This window comes from Danio rerio, chromosome 20, assembly GCF_049306965.1.
Source record: "Danio rerio strain Tuebingen ecotype United States chromosome 20, GRCz12tu, whole genome shotgun sequence".
Taxonomy (NCBI): domain Eukaryota; kingdom Metazoa; phylum Chordata; class Actinopteri; order Cypriniformes; family Danionidae; genus Danio; species Danio rerio.
In genome coordinates, this window is record NC_133195.1 from 50,954,166 (window position 1) to 50,972,844 (window position 18,679).

General features: G+C 37.6%; 1 protein-coding gene across 32 annotated transcripts in view; it reads right to left on the minus strand.

Moving 5' to 3' along the window:
- Nucleotides 1–18,679, minus strand: part of tfap2d (transcription factor AP-2 delta (activating enhancer binding protein 2 delta)) — a 212,742-nt gene that overhangs the window by 48,586 nt on the left and 145,477 nt on the right. For 8 of the 32 annotated variants that reach the window (XM_073932955.1, XM_073932956.1, XM_073932954.1 and 5 more), the window contains one exon: nt 15,506–15,586. The exons of 6 other annotated variants lie outside the window; for them this stretch is intronic. The gene's annotated coding sequence lies outside the window, so the exon portion shown is untranslated. Of the gene's footprint in view, nt 1–4,620; nt 4,837–15,505; nt 15,587–18,679 lie in introns of all 32 variants that reach the window. 18 more of the 32 variants (XM_073932949.1, XM_073932946.1, XM_073932951.1 and 15 more) reach the window with 6 other exon arrangements.

Below are 18,679 nucleotides of genomic sequence, written 5' to 3' on the forward strand. Positions count from 1 at the left end.
TTCATGATGCCTGACAGCTCTGAACTCCTTCCCATAATGCATTGTGTGCGGAGAGACAGTCTAATTGACGACACAGGTGAGACCCGCGCGAGGTGATCGAAAGTGTCGTCGGGAGTGAGGCTGAGCGGTTTTGATGTTGATTACATATGGAGGAAGAAATGAAATCTTCAGTTCTCTCTCCGGATTTGAAGGAGAAAAAAAAAAAGAAGATTTGAAGAGAAGCGGGTGCAAGACGAGGTGATGCAATCATTTAAAGAGGAGGAGTCGCTCTCGTTGCTCGCCTTTATCAAACGCATTCTGTTCTGTGCGCTTTCAGGGAATGTCTTTATCTAAATAAACCAAAAAAGATTTCACGTGTGCTTTAATACGGCGCGCCAGAATCGCAGGTGGCCTACAGAGAGAAGACACACTTGTGCTTGCTGGAAATGTGTGGGTTTCTTTATGCATTGAGCGAGTGTATGGATGTGTGATGTGGCCTGTTGTGTGTTTTGTTGGAGCACACAGGATTTTTATTTTTTTTTTATGTTGATATTTCTGGATAATTCAAATATTGTGCTTTTATTTGAGAGATTAAAGAGTCACAATGAAAGAAGAAGATCAATTAGCTGAGGACATGAGAAAATAGTGGAGAAAAGATGAAAAGGAGATTAGTAGAGAAATGAAGATGAGAAGAACATAAGAGATGAGGGAAGACAACGTGTGAAAACGGACAGTAAATTAAGAGATTAATAAGTATGAAGAGAAAAGATGAGCTGATAAAACTATGAAGAGGAATGAAGCGAAAAAAATCTTATGATGGACTCAACCAGATGCCATTTTATATGTGTAAAGTTATGTTGTTGTAACTTAACGTTGGGTTAAACAGGGACATACCCAATGTTTTTGTTGTTTTTTTTGTCAATGAAATGATACGTTTTAAACCAGTTACTGGGTTTTCCAATATTTGACCCAATGTTGGGTTACAACAACCCAGTCCAAATATTGTGCTCTTATTTAATAGATTAATGCGACACAATGAAACTAGATAAACAATTAGCAGAAATTAGTAAACAGCGGAGAAAAGATGAAAGAAAAGAAGAGAAGATGAGTGGAGAAATGAAGATGAGAAGAAGATAAGAAGAATGGCAGAAGAAGACTTAAATATTGCTAAGTTATGAAGCATGCTATCTATCTCAGATGCAGAAAAGCTAGTTCATGCTTTTATGACTTCTAGGCTGGATTACTGTAATGCTGCTCTGTTTGCTGGTTGCCCAGCATCCTCTATTAACAAATTTCAGCTAGTACAAAACGCAGCAGCCAGAGTTCTAACCAGGTCTAGAAAATATGATCATATCACCCCAATGTTATCCTCCTTACACTGACTGCCTGTTAAATTCTGTATCGATTATAAAAAAATTGTTTCTTACCAGCTTTAAATAGTCTAGCTTCTGTTTATCTAACCAACCTTCTGTCTCGCTAGAATCCAACAAGTTCTTTAAGATTTCAAAACTCAGGGCTTCTGCAAGTACCAGAACAGCCAAGTCTACTAAAGGAGGTTGAGCCTTCTCATTAATGGCTCCTAAACTCTGGAATAGCCTTCCTGATAAACCAAACGTTACGTTCATTTTTAAAATTCAATTAAAATGAATTTTTTTATCTTAGTGGTTGAGTTTGCTAATATTTGACCCAATGTTGGGTTACAACAACCCAGTCCAAATATTGTGCTCTTTTTTAATAGATTAATGTGACACAATGAAACAAGAAGATCAATTAGCAGAAATTAGTAAACAGTGGAGAACAGATGAAAGGAGAGGAGATGAGTGGAAAAATGAAGATGAGGGAACATAAGAGATGTGAGAAGATGAACTAAATATTGCTAAGCTATGAAGCATGCTATCTATCTCAGATGCAGAAAAGCTAGCTCATGCTTTTATGACTTCAAGGCTGGATTACTGTAATGCTCTGTTTGCTGGCTGCCCAGCATCCTCTATTAATAAACTGCAGTTAATGCAAAATGCAGTTGCCAGAGTCTTACCAGGTCTAGAAAATATGATCATATCACCCCAATTTTATCCTTCTTACACTGACTGCCTGTTAAGTTTCGTACTGATTGTAAAATATTGCTTCTCATCTATAAAGCCTTAAATAGTCTAGCTCCTGTTTATCTAACCAACCTTCTGTCTCATAACAAGATTACAAAGATTCATTTAGAAGCAGCAAAAAAATAAATGAAAAAATAATACTAACAGAGGTGAGCTGAGAATAAAATACATATATCAAATAATAATAAAGTGGAAAAAATTAAATATAACAAAGAGATTAAAATAATAGCCGAAATGAGCAAACAAAAAGATTAATTTAAAATAAGCAAATAATAATAATAATAATAATAATAATAATAGCGGTGAGCTAACTAAATGAGAATAAAATACATATATCAAATAATAATAAAGTGGAAAACGTAAATATAACAAAAGATTAAAATAAGAGCCAAAATGAGCAAAAAGATTTAGAATTTAGGATAATTTAAAATAAGCCATAAATAAATACCTAATAATAATAATAATAATAATTATTATTATTATTATAATTCTAATTATTGTGAGCTGACTAAATGAGAATAAAATGCATTTACTGTGTGAAATAATAATGTGTCATTAAAGTCATTAAAATAAGAGGCAAAATGAAAAAAAAGAGAATAAAAAGAATCAATTAAAAAAACAAAAAAATTAAATTAAATTAAATAATAATAATAATAATAATAATAGAGGTGAGCTGGCTAAATAAAATGCATATACTGCATGAAATAATATTACAGTGGAAAAGGTAAAAACAAAAAGATTACAATAAGAGATGAAATGAGCAAACAAAGAAGACAAGAAAGATCAATTTAGAACAAGCAAAACATATATAATAATTATAATAATAGAGTGAGCTGACTAAATGAGGATAAAATACATATATGAAATACTAATAATAATAAAATTGAAAATTTTAAATTACAAAGATTAAAATAAAAGGCAAAATGAGCAAAAATATAATAATAATAAAAGCAATAACAGAGATGAGCTGACTAAATGAGAACACACACACACACACACACACACACACACACACACACACACACACTTAAACATTAAACAGAAATTGGGGGAAAATACACAGTGGGGCTAAGAATTCAAGAGGGGTAATATTTATGACTTCAACTGTATATAAACAGAGAAGAAATTAAACTGAAAAATTTGAAAATATATAAAAGAAATACACAGAAAAAATCAAAGATGCATCTTATTCGATATAATTAGATACTATGTATTTACAGTATATTGCAGTATTTTCTCATGTGTGGATTTTTTATATAAAGAAATGTCATTCATTCATATTCTTTTTGGATAAGCCTTTATTAATTTGGGGTTGCTACAGCGGAATAAACCGCCAACTTATCCAGCATATGTTTTACACAGTGGATGCCCTTTCAGCTGCAACCCATCACTGGAAAACATTCATGCACACTTATTCACTACAGACAATTTAGCCTACCCAATTCACCTGTACCACGTCTTTGGACTGTGGGGGAAACCGGAGCTTCCGGAGGAAATCCAAGCAAACACAGGGAGAACATGCAAACTCCACACAGAAATGCCAACTGAGCCTGACGAGGCTCAAACTAGTGACCTTCTTGTTGTGAGGCGATCGTGCTACTCACTGAGCCACCGCCAAAAAGAAATGTAGTATAGTATAAAGAAATGTGTCTTTTATCGTGTCTTTCTTTTGTCAAATCAGTCAGTAAATCAGCAGAATATCATCTCAAAAACATTGCAAGAAGATGCTTTGTTTCCAGTGAGGACTTACAGTAGAGAAACTTGTTCATGCTTTTATCAGCAGCAGGGTGGATTACTGTAATGGACTCCTCACTGACCCCAAAAAGACAGTCAGACAGTTGCAGCTCATCCAGAACGCTGCAGCCAGGATTCTGACCTGAACCAGACACACCTGTCCTCAGGTCTCTACACTGGCACCCATTTACATTCAGAATAGAGTTTAAAGTATTATTACTTGTTAATAAATCATTAAATGGCCTCAATGCATTACAGATATGCTCACTGAACAGGTCACTCAGATCATTGGGACTGAGTAATTAGAAAATCCAAGAGTTCAGTCAAAGCAGGGTGAATCCTCATTCAGCTATTGCATTCAAATCAAGACTGAAAACACATCTGTGTAGCTGTGCCTTTACTGAATGAGCACTGTGCTACGTCCCACAGATCACACTATTATGTCTTTATTTTCTTTTTCATTCTTTTATAACCCGTTTAACACATTTTAATCATTTTTATTTTCTTATACTCATCTTTTTATTCCAAATAAAGCACTTTAAATTACCATTGTACATGAAATGTGCTACATAAATAAACTTGCCTTGCCTTTTTCTGAATTAGTTAGCTCCTTAGAACAAACAGCAAAAATCAGTCCAAGCCACTTGAAAAATGAGGATGAACAATAAAAAAGTAAAGTGAAGTTTATTCATAAATTAATTTCGAGAGGATCACGTGCTTATGATTGATTTGGCTGGCCCCGAGTCAAGCTAATGTACGAACCACCAATCAGACTATTCCTAAGCAAGTATAAATAACCAAACACCTTACCTTTAGTCATCTTCGTCTCGAAGAATCCCCCCTTCGCCTCCTCTTTTGTCTACAGGGCAGCACGGCGGCCCAGTGGCTAGCACTGCGGCCTCACAGCAAAATGCCTCCGGTTCAGGCATCTACCCAAACGGTCAGCATTTTCGTGTGGAGTTCATGTTCTCCCTGTGCTTGCGTGGGTTTTCCCCGGGTCCTCCGGTGTCCTCCCACACTCCTAAAAACATGACACTTAAGTAAATTGACTAAACCAAATTAGCACCAAATTCGATTCAATTCTGTCAGCAACGCATCACTTTAGCAACCCTCACGCAGCAACAGCGTTCTCGAGATCTACCTGAGCTCAAACTCCTCTCTCGCCCTGCAACGGGAGGGAGCCCCGTGCTCGAGGCTCTCATGAGCCCGGGGCTCTCTCCCGGGAAACTAGCTTATTACCAATCATCGGCTAAGTGTGAACTCTTGAAAAAAATATTAAAATACTGGTATGACAATTCCTTAAAACTGCACCTATGTGTTTCAAAACGCATAGGCCGAAGTGCGTAATCAGTTTTAGGGATTAGCCATGTCAATAAAAGTGTTCTACTATTTTTTACACATCTGTCAAGTGTATTGGACTGATTTTTGCTGTCTATTCTGATGAATCCCTCACCCAAAGAGCCCCGACACATTATTTAAGCTACCCCTGGGCACTTTTTGTTTGATTTTGGATTAGTTATCTCCTTGTTTAGAAAATACTTTTTGAAATATCTCTTTCTTGCCATTACTCATTTTGTTTGTATGTTTTGTCATGTGAATAATGCACACTGCATTGAAAAATTGATTTAATCGTAAATAGGAAAAGATAAAATGAGCAGGGGGTAATGGTGGCTTAGTGGTTAGCACTGTCGTCTCACAACAAGAAGGTTGCTGGTTTAAGTGCTGACTTGGCCACTTGCCATTTCTGTGTGGAGTTTGCATGTTCTCCATGTGTTGGCGTGGGTTTCCTCCAGGTGCTCTGGTTTCCCCCACAGTCCAAACACTTACACTATAGGGGAATTGAATAAACTAAATTGGCCGTAGTGTATGCGTGTGATTGAGTGTGTATGAGTGTTGCCCAATACTGGGTTGCAGCTGCATGGGCATCCGCTGCATAAAACATATGCTGGAATAGTTGGTGGTTCATTCTGCTGTGGCGACACCTGGTAAATAAGACACTAAGCTGAAGGAAAATGAATGAATGAAATGAGCAGAGAATGGAGAGAATAGATGAGCTGAAAGTCAGAAAAGAAACAATTAAAGAGTCAAGAAGAGACAAAACAATTAGAGAAGGAAAGACAACTGATGAGATGAGCTGATGATGACAGAGAGATGGCACAACTAAATCAGAAGGAATGAGGAAATGTTGACATAAGAGATGAAATGAGAAGAGAAGAGACGAGAGAAGGAGAGAAGAGGGGGATCAGGAGAGAGGAGAGAGGAGAGGAAGGCTTCATGTAAAAGAGGGAGACTGAAGATCCCTGGAGACTCTCTCCATTAATTGTGAAGTGAAGGTGCCCTCAGGCCAACACAGGGGAACACACACACACACACACACACACACACTCACTTGCAACCCCCTACACACACAGACCGACATACAAACACACACAGATACACACACACTGACACATACAACAACCATTCACAGACATACAAACACACATACACACAGACATACAAAACACAAAGACTGATAAACACACACACGCACTGACACACACTCACACACGCATGCAATGATAAACACACACAAATACACAATGATAAACACACACACACACACACACACACACACACACACACACACACACACACACAAAATGATAAACAACACACACAAGCACACACATACATACTGATGAACCCATACACACACACACACACACACCATAAACTCTGAAAAACACACATACACTCACACATACACACTCACTGATAAACACACACAAACACTGATAAACACACACAAACACTAATAAACACACAAGCATTTATAAACACACACATACACACACACGCACGGATACACACCCACACATGCACTGATAAACATACACAAACACACAATGATAAACAACACACACAGACACAAACACATACTGATAAACCCATACACGCACTGATAAACACACACACACACACACACAAAAACACTAATAAACACTAATAAACACAAACTTATAAAAACACACGCACTGATACACACCCACACACACACTGATAAATACACAGTAACACACAATGATAAACAACACACACAGACACAAACTGATAAACACATGCACGTATGTCCGTACACACACACACACACACACATTCTGATAAACCCATTGTACACACGCTGAAATACACACACACACACACTCACTCTCTCTCTCACACACACACACACACACACACACACACACATATATGAGCATATATAATGCATTCAATTTAAAATGACTCTTTCACATTGAAAGTGACATTATTTTTCAGTGTGTGGTGTGGACACATCATTTTTTCCCTGTAAAGTTTGGAAATAAACTAAACTCAGCTAACATGTGCAGATAACATCAATATAACTCATGAAAAAGTCAATAACCCACATTCTATTCAGCAATAAAACAATCCTAAAAGCATTTGAGAACTACTGTCAGTGTAAACAGATTCATATTTAAAAAACATAATACACAACATTCAAAATATATTGAAAAGACCACATTTTAAGACGTTTACATATCTAAATGAACTTGAACTGAAATGAGAGTCACTGAGACTGTTGACCGAGCTGTAAAACAATCAGTCCACTAGAGGGAGCAGTGGGAATACTCTATGACTAACCCTCCCTCCCTCTCCCTCTCTCTCTCTCTCACTCAGACACGCACTCATACTATATCGTCACCTTGGAATTATAAAGTTTTTGCACCCCATAGCAAACAGTATGTGTGTAAGATTTGCTTTTTTTAAATAAAAAGTCTTAAAATGTAAATAACTTATAAAAAACATCCCATAATGTAAATAAGTTGTCATTAGAAAAGAATATGTCTATAACTTAATTTTGATTAAAAAAATGTCGGATAGAACTTAATAATTCTAGGGTGACGATATGTGGTTTAACAGGACTCTCGGTGGACTCATATATATATTTCATCCTGTAACCTTAAACATTACCCTCAGCAGAACATCAGACACCTTTTCAATTTTAAACACCCCTGTTTATTAAGCCGTTTAGTTTATGCTGTAATACCCCTGCCTTTATACACTTTTGAGTCCTTATAAACCATGCATTCAAAGACACACACACACACACACACACACACACTCACGCACGCACGCATTGACAAACACACACTTACAAACACACACACAAACAGACATACAAACACACATTTACAGACATACAAACTCACACACACACACACAAACACTTCTGCAAACACACCCTCATACATACACAGACACAGTCAGTGACACAAAAACACACAGACATACAAACACACACACACACACGCACGCACGCAAGCGACAAACACACACTTACAAACACACACACAGACAGACATACAAACACACATTTAGACATACAAACTCACACACACACACACACACACACACACACACACACACACACACACACACACACACACACACACACACACACACACACACACACACACTTCTGCAAACACACCCTCATACATACACAGACACAGTCAGTGACACAAAAACACACGCATACAAACACACACACACACACACACACACACACATACACACACACACACACGCACGCACGCACGCACGCACGCACTCACACACGCATTGACAAACACACACACACACAGACAGACAGACATACAAACACACATTTACAGACATACTGTACAAACACACACACACACACACACACACACACACACACACACACACACACACACAAACACTTCTGCAAACACACCCTCATTCACAGTCAGCGACACAAAAACATAGACATACAATTACACACACACACACACACACACACACACAAATAAACAAAACACACACCACACACTAATAAACACAGAGACGTACAAACAGGTGTGGGTTTCCTCCAGGTGCTCCGGTTTCCCCCACAGTCCAAACACATGCGCTATAGGTGAACTGGACAAACTAAATTGGCTGTCGTGTATGAGTGTGTGTGTGTGTGTGTGTGTGTGTGTGAATGAATGTGGATGGGTGTTTCCCAGCACTGGGTTGCAGCTGGAAGGGCATCTGCTGTGTAAAACATAAGCTGAAATAGTAGGCAGCTCGTTAAGCTGTGGTGACCTCTGAAATAGAGACTAAGCCGAAGGAAAATAAAGGAAAGACGTGTGATTTGTAGACTCGCTGCTCAGTTTAACCATAGCAGAGGGAAGGTTTATAATCTGCGTGTGTTTTTCAGGCCTGTGACTGAGCATTTCAAGAGAGCTGAGAACATTCGGACAAAACAAATGATGATGTTTTGAGGTGTAACACAGATTATTTGCATTTAATTATTCATACAGAGTTTGATTTATGCAAAAAAAAAAAACTTTTATTTTGGTCTTGTTTCTGCACTAAAAACTTGTTTGTTGCATGTTCAAATGACTTATTTAAAATGAGCTGAATAAACACTATTCCTGAGGGCTTTTTGGCACAACTTAATTGTTTTATGTTGAATCAACTTAAATTTGTAAAAACTAATAATTTATGTTAATTCCTTCCTGTCGTCCCAACACAAATCGCCTGTGTGGAACTGCGCATTTTTTACAGTGTGATAAAAGCTTTACGATTAGTCATAACAACAAAACCTGATACTATCATAACCCTAACACACATCATAACTCTTGTAAATTGCTAGTAAAGCTACAGAGACCCAGACGGGACGTGATGGTGGGAAAAAAATGAGTGAAAGAAAAATAAAACTGAGTGAGAGGGAAAAAAATGAGTGATAGGAAAATGTTTATTTATTTTTTAGTTTTTGCGTTCCCTCGCAGAACTGTTTTTCTACAAACACTTCCTGTTCACTTAATACATGTCAACCCTCCTATTTTTGCAGGGATTCTCCTGTATTTTACCATTCTAGCCATCTATCACCCTATCATTGTGTGTTAGGTTAGGTTTGACTTTATTAATCCCCAAAGGGAAATTCACATGTCACAGCACAGCTCTCCATACTAAAAATAGACAAATAAGTTACATATACATATAAAAACACTAATAAAAATTACATTTCATACTGCACACCTTAGTTCCAAAAAACAACGAGTAAACACTTGTCCATATCTAATATCTAATTCAGTTCAGCACAATTCATCAGGTATGACTTTGGTTATACAATCTGATCCCTGTTGGTAAAAAAGACTTCCTGTATCTTTCTCTGTAACACCGGGGTTGAATTAATCTTGTACTAAAAGAGCTTGCACATGCTTGGACTGTATCAAAAAGGGGATGACTATTGTGGTTTAATATATTGACAAATTTGGGTCCCACTTTATATTAAGTGTCCTTAACTACTATGTACTTGCATCAAAAAAATAAATACAACAGCTGCGTCCCAAATCGCATACTTATGCACTATTCTACGCCATTTTGTAGTATAAATAGTGTAAGTAGTGCGTTCACACTGAAAACTCTAAACATAATAAGTGCACTTTAATTACCCGGATGATGCACTCATTCAGCCGCTAAAATGAAGTGTGTAATGATGGACACTTCACGCACTCAACGACCGCAGGTTTGCTTACGTAGCGGAAAGGGCGGAGCTATCGGACGCACATGTTGAATAACTTTATTTAATTTGGATGGTGAAAGCAAAATTCTTTTACGAGAGTGATTATAGCGCCTCCCGATAGTGATTGCGGCAATACTCACGGCAGGTATTATTTGATAATTCGGCCGTTTACTTCAATGATTTGGCAACCGTCAAACGTCATTAGGGAAACGGTTTGAATTTCCGCTTAGTAAAAAGAACATTAGTGTGCCATTTGGGACGACACTACATACATATACTACCCTGTTGAGTGTGTAAGTGCATAAGTACATAGTGCATGAGTGCATAGTGTATAGTGTGCCATTTGGGACGCAGCTAATGTATTTACTGTGTTTATGATGTATTTGAGAACACTTGTGGTGCTTTTGAGTTGGGATAGAGGTTGGGTTATGAACAGGTTTGGTGGTATGGGTTGGTTTAAGGGTGGGTTAAGGTGTAAGCCATGGTCAACAGTGTATTTACAAATGTAATTACAAAAGTTAGTTACAGATGTAATTACATACTTGTATTTAATCAAGCTTAAGTACACAGGAAATACATGTATTTACACAATAAGTACATTGTAACAAACTATTAATTTCTGTGTAAATACATATTAGTTAAGGACACTTAATATAAAGTGGAACCCAAATTTGTCCAGCGTTCGATCGTGTGCAATCTCTTCTATGGTAGGTATTGCACACCCCACAACAGAACCTGCCCTTTTTATAAGCTTATTTAATTTGTTTTTCTCCTTCTCCAACAGGTAACAGCATACAGAATCACAGAAGACACCAGATATCATAAAAAGTTTTTAACAGTGTCTGACACACACCAAAAGACCTCAGTCGTCTTAATGAGTGAATGCGGCTCGCGGTGTTGCTGTGTGTCGATCATCATCCTTCATATACAACCTCTGAATCAGCGAATGCATGTACACGGACCCGCTCCGTATGATAAACTGATTCCAGATCAGCTTCTGTACACGCCGTTTAAAGAGGAGCAAAAGTGCAGGACACTTTGGGATTTGAGTTCGTGTTTAAACAGACAAATACACCTAATAATATGTAGACATGTCTGTCCTGCGTGTTTTATTTTAAATACAACTACATTTCTCTTAAATGAGTACAAATAGTTACTGAAGTAATGGAGTGCATTCATTATAGATTTGTGCAGTCTTACAGTGACACCTCTGTTATCAAACGCAACAAAACGAGAAAGTCATGTGCTGCTCTTCACTTTGATAACAGGTGTCACTTTAAATGGTGTGTACAGAAGCTGATCTGGGATCAGTTTATCATACGGAGCGGGTCCGTATACTTGCATTCCCTAATTCATAGGTTGAAGGGCGGTGATCGAGGCACAACTTTAATGGAAAGAAAGTGAATGCAGACATTATTTATATTCATTTCAACATGTTTTTAAAATTAAAAATACACGAGAAATAGGGGGAATACTTAATGACAGAGGGATAGAATGGTAAAATACAGGAGAATCCAGGCAAAAACCGGAGGGTTGACATGTATGAAGTGAACAGGAAGGGAACGCAAAAACGTAAAAAATAGGGGTGTCAAAATTAATTGTTTTTTCGGTGAACCGCAATGCAGACACGGACAATTCAGTATCGGTTCAGTAATAATCATAACCGGTTATTATGTACTGACGTCATTTATCTCCTATGCGCTCTGTCGCGAGGGAGGCGAGCGCGGGTATTTACAACTCAGCCAACTCAGGGTCGGCCCGTGGCATAGGCACCATAGGCAAATGTTAGGGCGCTGTACATCCAGGGGGGCACCAGAAATGAGCGTGGTTCAGTTGGTTTTGTTTTCAATATTCCTAAAATATAACACTGTATATGGAAAGCATCGTCAATGCACCGTGATGCACCGATATGTCGAAATGAACCGAATCGATGTCATGATAATCGTAACCGAACCAAACCGTGAGACTAGTATAGGTTCACACCTCTAATAGAAAATATATATTTTCCTATCACTCTTTTTTTTACTCCAACTCAGTTTTTTTTCTTCTACCTATTTTTTTCCCAACCATCACGTCTCCTCCTGGTCTCTGTATAAAGCTGTTAAATATGGCAGTTTCCTCAAAGTAACTCCAAACCTCTTCTCAGAAGGTGTTCATTAACCCACGGGACGATTATGAATTACTTTTGAGATAAAAAGATGTCCTTTGTGAAGCTTCAAAAACTCGGGCACCATTCACTTTCATTATTAAGCTGTTAAAAGGATGTTATTAATTTAATATAACTCAGATTGTGTTTGTCTATAAGAAAAAAGAAATAAACACTTAAAATGGCTTGAGGGTGAGTAAATCATAGGATCATTTACAATTTTTTAGGTGAACTATTACTTTACGAAGAGAGAAGAAATATGATAAACGTCTGTGTACTCTGTGTATTTTCTCGTTTATGCCAACTTTAAATCTTCAAACAAACATAAAAAATTTTATTTGATCAAATATTTATTTTAGTTTTCTTCACATTTTGTTCCTACAAACAAAACTAAAAATATAATAAAACCAAAATGAATTTTGCCTTAATTTTCTGAATGTAAAAAACAAAACAATATTTTTATTTTATCTAATCATTTTTAGATATTTAGACTAGAAATAAGACAAAGCAAAATAGAGTTGTCACAATACCGAAATTTGATACCAATCGATACTGAAATTTTAAAATCGTCCATTTCCCGCTTACTTTTGAGCACTGTTGACCGTGTTCTTAAACAGCGCTGATTTGCTTTTGTGCTCACGTTCAACAGAAATGACTGTGAATGGCCATGAAGGTCATCAGTTTATTGAACTCACCACTGTTTACTGAGTGTAAACACAAGGGCTGCGTCCGAAACCGCATACTTCGATACTATATATTACGCTAAAATCAGTATGCAAGCCGAGTAGTATGTCCGAATTCATAGAATTCGAAGATCAGTATGCAAGAAGTACCCGGATGACCCGGAGTGCACATCCCATGCACGCTGCGCTATCCCATGATGCCCTGTGAGAGAATTCATGAACGGAAGTGAAGCGACGCAACTGACGCAGGTAGGTCACTTGACCATGACAAAATGGCAGATATAGTAAGTCCGAATTCAATTCATACTTTTCACATTCATACTGTATGGAACGTACTTTTTTAACGGCCGAGCAATACGTTTAAATTCAAATGCAGTACCTACTGAGTAGTAGGCGGTTTCGGACGCAGCCAAGGTGTGTCCCAAATTGCATACTTATGCACTATTCTACGCCATTTTGTAGTATAAATAGTGCGTTCACACTGAAAACTCTAAAAATAATTAGTGCACTTTAATTACCTCTCATTTGACCGGTAAAATGTGTGGAATGACACTTCACGCACTCAACGACCGCTGCTTTGCACACGTAGCGGAAGAGGTGGAGCTTTCGAGCGCTCATGTTGGATAACTTTATTTATTTTGGATCCCGAAACCAAAAATCTCCTACAAGAATAATTATAGCGCCTCCCGATGGTGAATACAGTTATACTTATCGCAGGGATTTGGTTCTTTGGTCATTAATTTTGCTGATTTGGCAAATGTCAAACGTTGATGGTTTAAATTTCTGCTAGGTTAAAAAAAAAACAGAGTTCCTTTTGGGACAACACTACATACATACACTATTAGTGCTTAATTTGTGAGGTCCCAGAACAGACCGTGTAATGGATCCGGCATTTTACCCGAGGACGTAGAGGTGTCGTGCACAGAAGTGGCGAGAAGGTGGGCGGGGGGTTGGGGTGGTGATGCTAGCAGGGCGTTGGATGGCAGCAGGATGTCGCGGACGTAATTGAAGAGGGTTGAGGAGTCGTGGAAGAAAGTGAAAGTGAACAGTGGACAGGGGAGGAGGGCGGTTGAGGAGGGGGATTGGTAAAGTGAGGTGCCAGATCAGATTTCAGAGGTGCTGGATCCGGCGTGTTCCAGCACAAATTAAGTCCGTTAGTGCATAAGTGTATAGTGTGCCATTTGGGACGCAGCTAAAGATCCAGGGACAATAGCGTTTTAAAGCAGTGAAGATCAGTCGATTCATCAGCAGATTGCTCATATATCAAACAGATTTTTGCAGGTTTAAAACGCTTTAGTGTCCCTGCATCTGTGGTTACACTCAGTAAACAGTGATAAGTCAGATGATCTGTTGACCCTCACGGCCAATCACAGTCATTTCTGTTGAGCATTTGAACACAATTGCAAATCAGCTCTGTTTAAGAACGCACTCAACAGCGCTGAAATGTTAGCGGGAAATGTATGTTTGTAAAATTTCATTATTGATTGGTACTGAATTTCAGTATCATGACAACAAGGAAGAAATAAAAGCATTTATTGCATTGTGATTATTTAAGTTCTGTATCTGAATACTGTTAGACTCCCCAGCAAACCATCTTGCTAAACTGTATTCATATCGCAATATTTAATTCATTCACTTTCTTTTCAGCTTAGACCCTTTATTAATCTGGGGTAGCCACAGTGGAATGAACCGCCAATTTATCCACTATATGTCTCAGCTGCAACCCAACACTGGGAAACACCCATACACACTCATTCACACACATAAACTACAGCCAATTTAGCTTATTCAATCCACCTAAAGCGCATGTGTTTGGACTGTGGGGGAACCTGGAGAAAACCCACGGCAACACAGGGAGAACATGCAAACTCCACACAGAAATGCCTACTGGCCCATCCGGGGCTCAAACCAGCGACCTTTTTGCTGTAAGGCATACACTGTATGTGCTAACCACTGAGCCACAGTGCAAAAATATTGCAAAAAAATAAAATATTTCAAGATCCGAATTTTCTAACATCCTGCAGTCCTTTACTATAGTATTTTGTCACACATCATTGAAATCACCGACTTCCTTTCACACACAACAGTATATGCACGACACAACTCAGTAAACCAAGCACCATGGCATCACTGCGGTCCGTATATAGTACATCTCGCTAGGCTAGTTTTTGGCTAGCGCTACACTAAGTACTTGCTGCTTTCCCAGATTTGAGTCCCGAGGAAAGAGAGTGTGTTTGACTCAAGGTTTCAGCATGACAGACGGAGGAAGAGGAGGACATTGAGAGGAAGATAACAGGAAACACACACACACAGACAGCCGTACCCCGATGGAGCTGCTCTCTCCTGTTTCCCTCTCCGTCCGATCTCTCCATCCTGACAGGAGAGGCTTCAGGCATCTGCTGAGCTTCAGGCCACACACACACACACACACACACACACACACACACAAACACATACACGGTGATGTCTAACCACATTACACACTCATAACAACAAATTCACGCTGTACTCTGCTGTCAAGAGCGTGCATGATGAATTCAGCGCTGCGATTGTGTGACTGTGAGCGTTTCTGCAAACCACAAAATCCACTGATGACAGTGTGTGTGTGTGTGTGTGTGTGTGTGTGTGTGTGTGTGTGTGTGTGTGTGTGTGTGGCCTGTCGGCGGTCTGAAGTTTTGCCGCGCTCCCAGGGATGGCGAGTGTAAAGTGGGTTGCCGGGGGCGACTGCGATATGAAAGGTGGCTAATGAAGCACTTAGCATTTGAAGGCTAGCAGCGGACCGCGCCCGGGCTCCGTCAGTCCTGATTGGCCGACGGGAGGGCTAACGCGAGCTGAGTGGTCTTTTGTTGCTCGGCGACGAGCCCTGAGGCGACGCCCCAACCCTGACCCCTCCCCCCCCATCAGTGCGGATGCGATGTGACAAGTTGGGAAGAAAAGAGAGCGGCTCTTTTCTTTCTCTCTGTGCAGCCGGAGAGGTCGCAGTGTGTGTGTGTGTGTGCGTGTGTGTTTATCAGAATAAATGGAGAGCATTTCTTTCTGTCTTCCTGCTCAGCCTGTCTGTCTCACCTCATGTTTCATTGGCCTGCTCTTTAGCTTTAACACCCGTCTGCCTGCATCTCGCTTCTTTCAAGTGCAATAACTGCTTTAAGACAGCTCTTCTTTCTACGTCTTTCCAGACATCCCGATCCGATGCAAACACGCTCATCCGGATAATGAGGACATACCTTACTGTAGACTTACATATGCAGGAGAAACTGCGGCGGCTTGCTTGTCATGTTTGCCAGAGCGGATATTTCTGCTGAAAGTCAGGTTCTGTGCTGATCTAATGGTCTTGACATTAGACTGCTAATAGTAAAAGAATTATGGTGCATGAAAGATTCATGAAAACAAAAACATGACTGGAAAAACTAGAGTTAATCTTCAGAATAATGCGTTTATCATGACGTTGTGCGAACACTTTGGTCAGAGCGGTGATACAAGTGTTTACATGTCTGTTTATTATGAATAAAACTGTAAAATGGCACACAGAGTTGAAGACAAAATTATTATTTGTTCTATGAAGTTTGGATGTTTATATATATATATATATATATATATATATATATATATATATATATATATATATATATATATATATATATATATATATATATATTTACTAAGTGATTTTACTAAGAAAATAATTTTTCACAGTATTTCCTACATATTTTTTCTTCAAAAAAAACAAGTCTCTTTTTTAGTTTGGGTGGAAAAAAAGTTGTTTTTATTTTTATTGTTTTATTTTTTAAAACAAATTTTAAGCACAATATTATTAGCCCCCTTGAGTGTTTTAATCGATTTTCTGCAGAACAAACCACTGCTGTTCAATGACTTGCCTAATTAAACTTACTTTAACCTAATTATTGGACTTTAAGCTGGATATTACTTTCCTGAAAATATCTAGTAAAATGTTTTGTTCTGTCAACATGGCAAAGACAATAGAAATGAGTTATTAGAACTATTATGTTTAGAAATGAGTTGGAAAAAAATGACACTGAACAATGAGGACATACCTTACTGTAGACTTACATATGCAGGAGAAACTGTGGCGGCTTGCTTGTCATGTTTGCCAGAGCGGATATTTCTGCTGAAAGTCAGTTTCTGTGCTGATCTAATAGTCTTGACTTTAGACGGCTAATAGTAAAAGAATTATGATGCATGAAAGATTTATGAAAACAAAAACATGACTGGAAAAACTAGAGTTAATCTTCAGAATAATGCGTTCAAGGAGTTGTATTAGAGCAACAAAGCTGTGATATTAGTGTTTACATGCCTGTTTATTATAAATAAAACTGCAGAATGGTACATAGAGTTGATTATTAGCCCTCCTTTGAAATTTTAAAGTGATATTAGACAGGGAAAAAAAGGCATTTTCACTGTTTTTTCTTTTTAATTATTTAAGTCTTTAAATTTCTTTTACTTTTGACTGGAATAAAAGAAGTTTTTAAAATTGCAAACCCCTTATTTTTTTTTAACTTAATTTACAGATTAAGGAAATTTTCACAGTATGTCTGATAATATTTTTTCTTCTGGAGAAAGTCTTATTTGTTTTATTTCGGCTAGAATAAAAGCAGTTTTAAATTTTTTAAAAGCCATTTTTGGGACAAAATTATTAGCCCTTTTAAGCTATTTTTTTTTCCGATAGTCTACAGAACAAACCATCATTATACAATAACTTGCCTAGTTCACGTTATTAACCTAAGCCTTTAAATGTCACTTTAAGCTGTATAGAAGTGTTTTGGAAAATATCAAGTAAAATATTATTTACTGTCATCATGACAAAGATAAAATATATCAGTTATTAGAGATGAGTTATTAAAACTATTATGCATAGAAATGTGATGAAACAACCTTCCCTCCATTAGACAGAAATTGGGGAAAAAAATAAACAGGGGCGCTAATAATTCAGGGGGGCTAATAATTCTAACTTTAACTGTAAATATATATATATATATATATATATATATATATATATATATATATATATATATATATATATATATATATATATATATATATATATATTTGTTTTTTTTGTTCGTTTTTTTTTTCTCATTTATTTATAGAACAAACCACTGTTACCCAATGAGTTGCCTAATTATCCTGACTTGCTTAAGTCTTCAAATGCCACTTGCAAAATAGGTAGTAAAATATTATGTACTGTCATCATAGCAATGACCAAAGAAATTAGTTATTAAAATTTTTATGTTTAAAAACGTTAAAAAAAATCTCAAATTTCACAGGAGGGCTAATCATTTTGTCTTCACTTGAATATAATATTGCTCATTTCTAATAACTGATTTATTTTTTCTTTGTCATGATGACAGTAAATAATATTTGACTAGAAATTTTTCTAGATACTAGTATTCAGCTTAAAGTGACATTTAAGTCATTTTATAAAGATGGTTTGTTTAGTATACAATCAAAAAACATATACTGCTTAAGGGGGCTAATAATT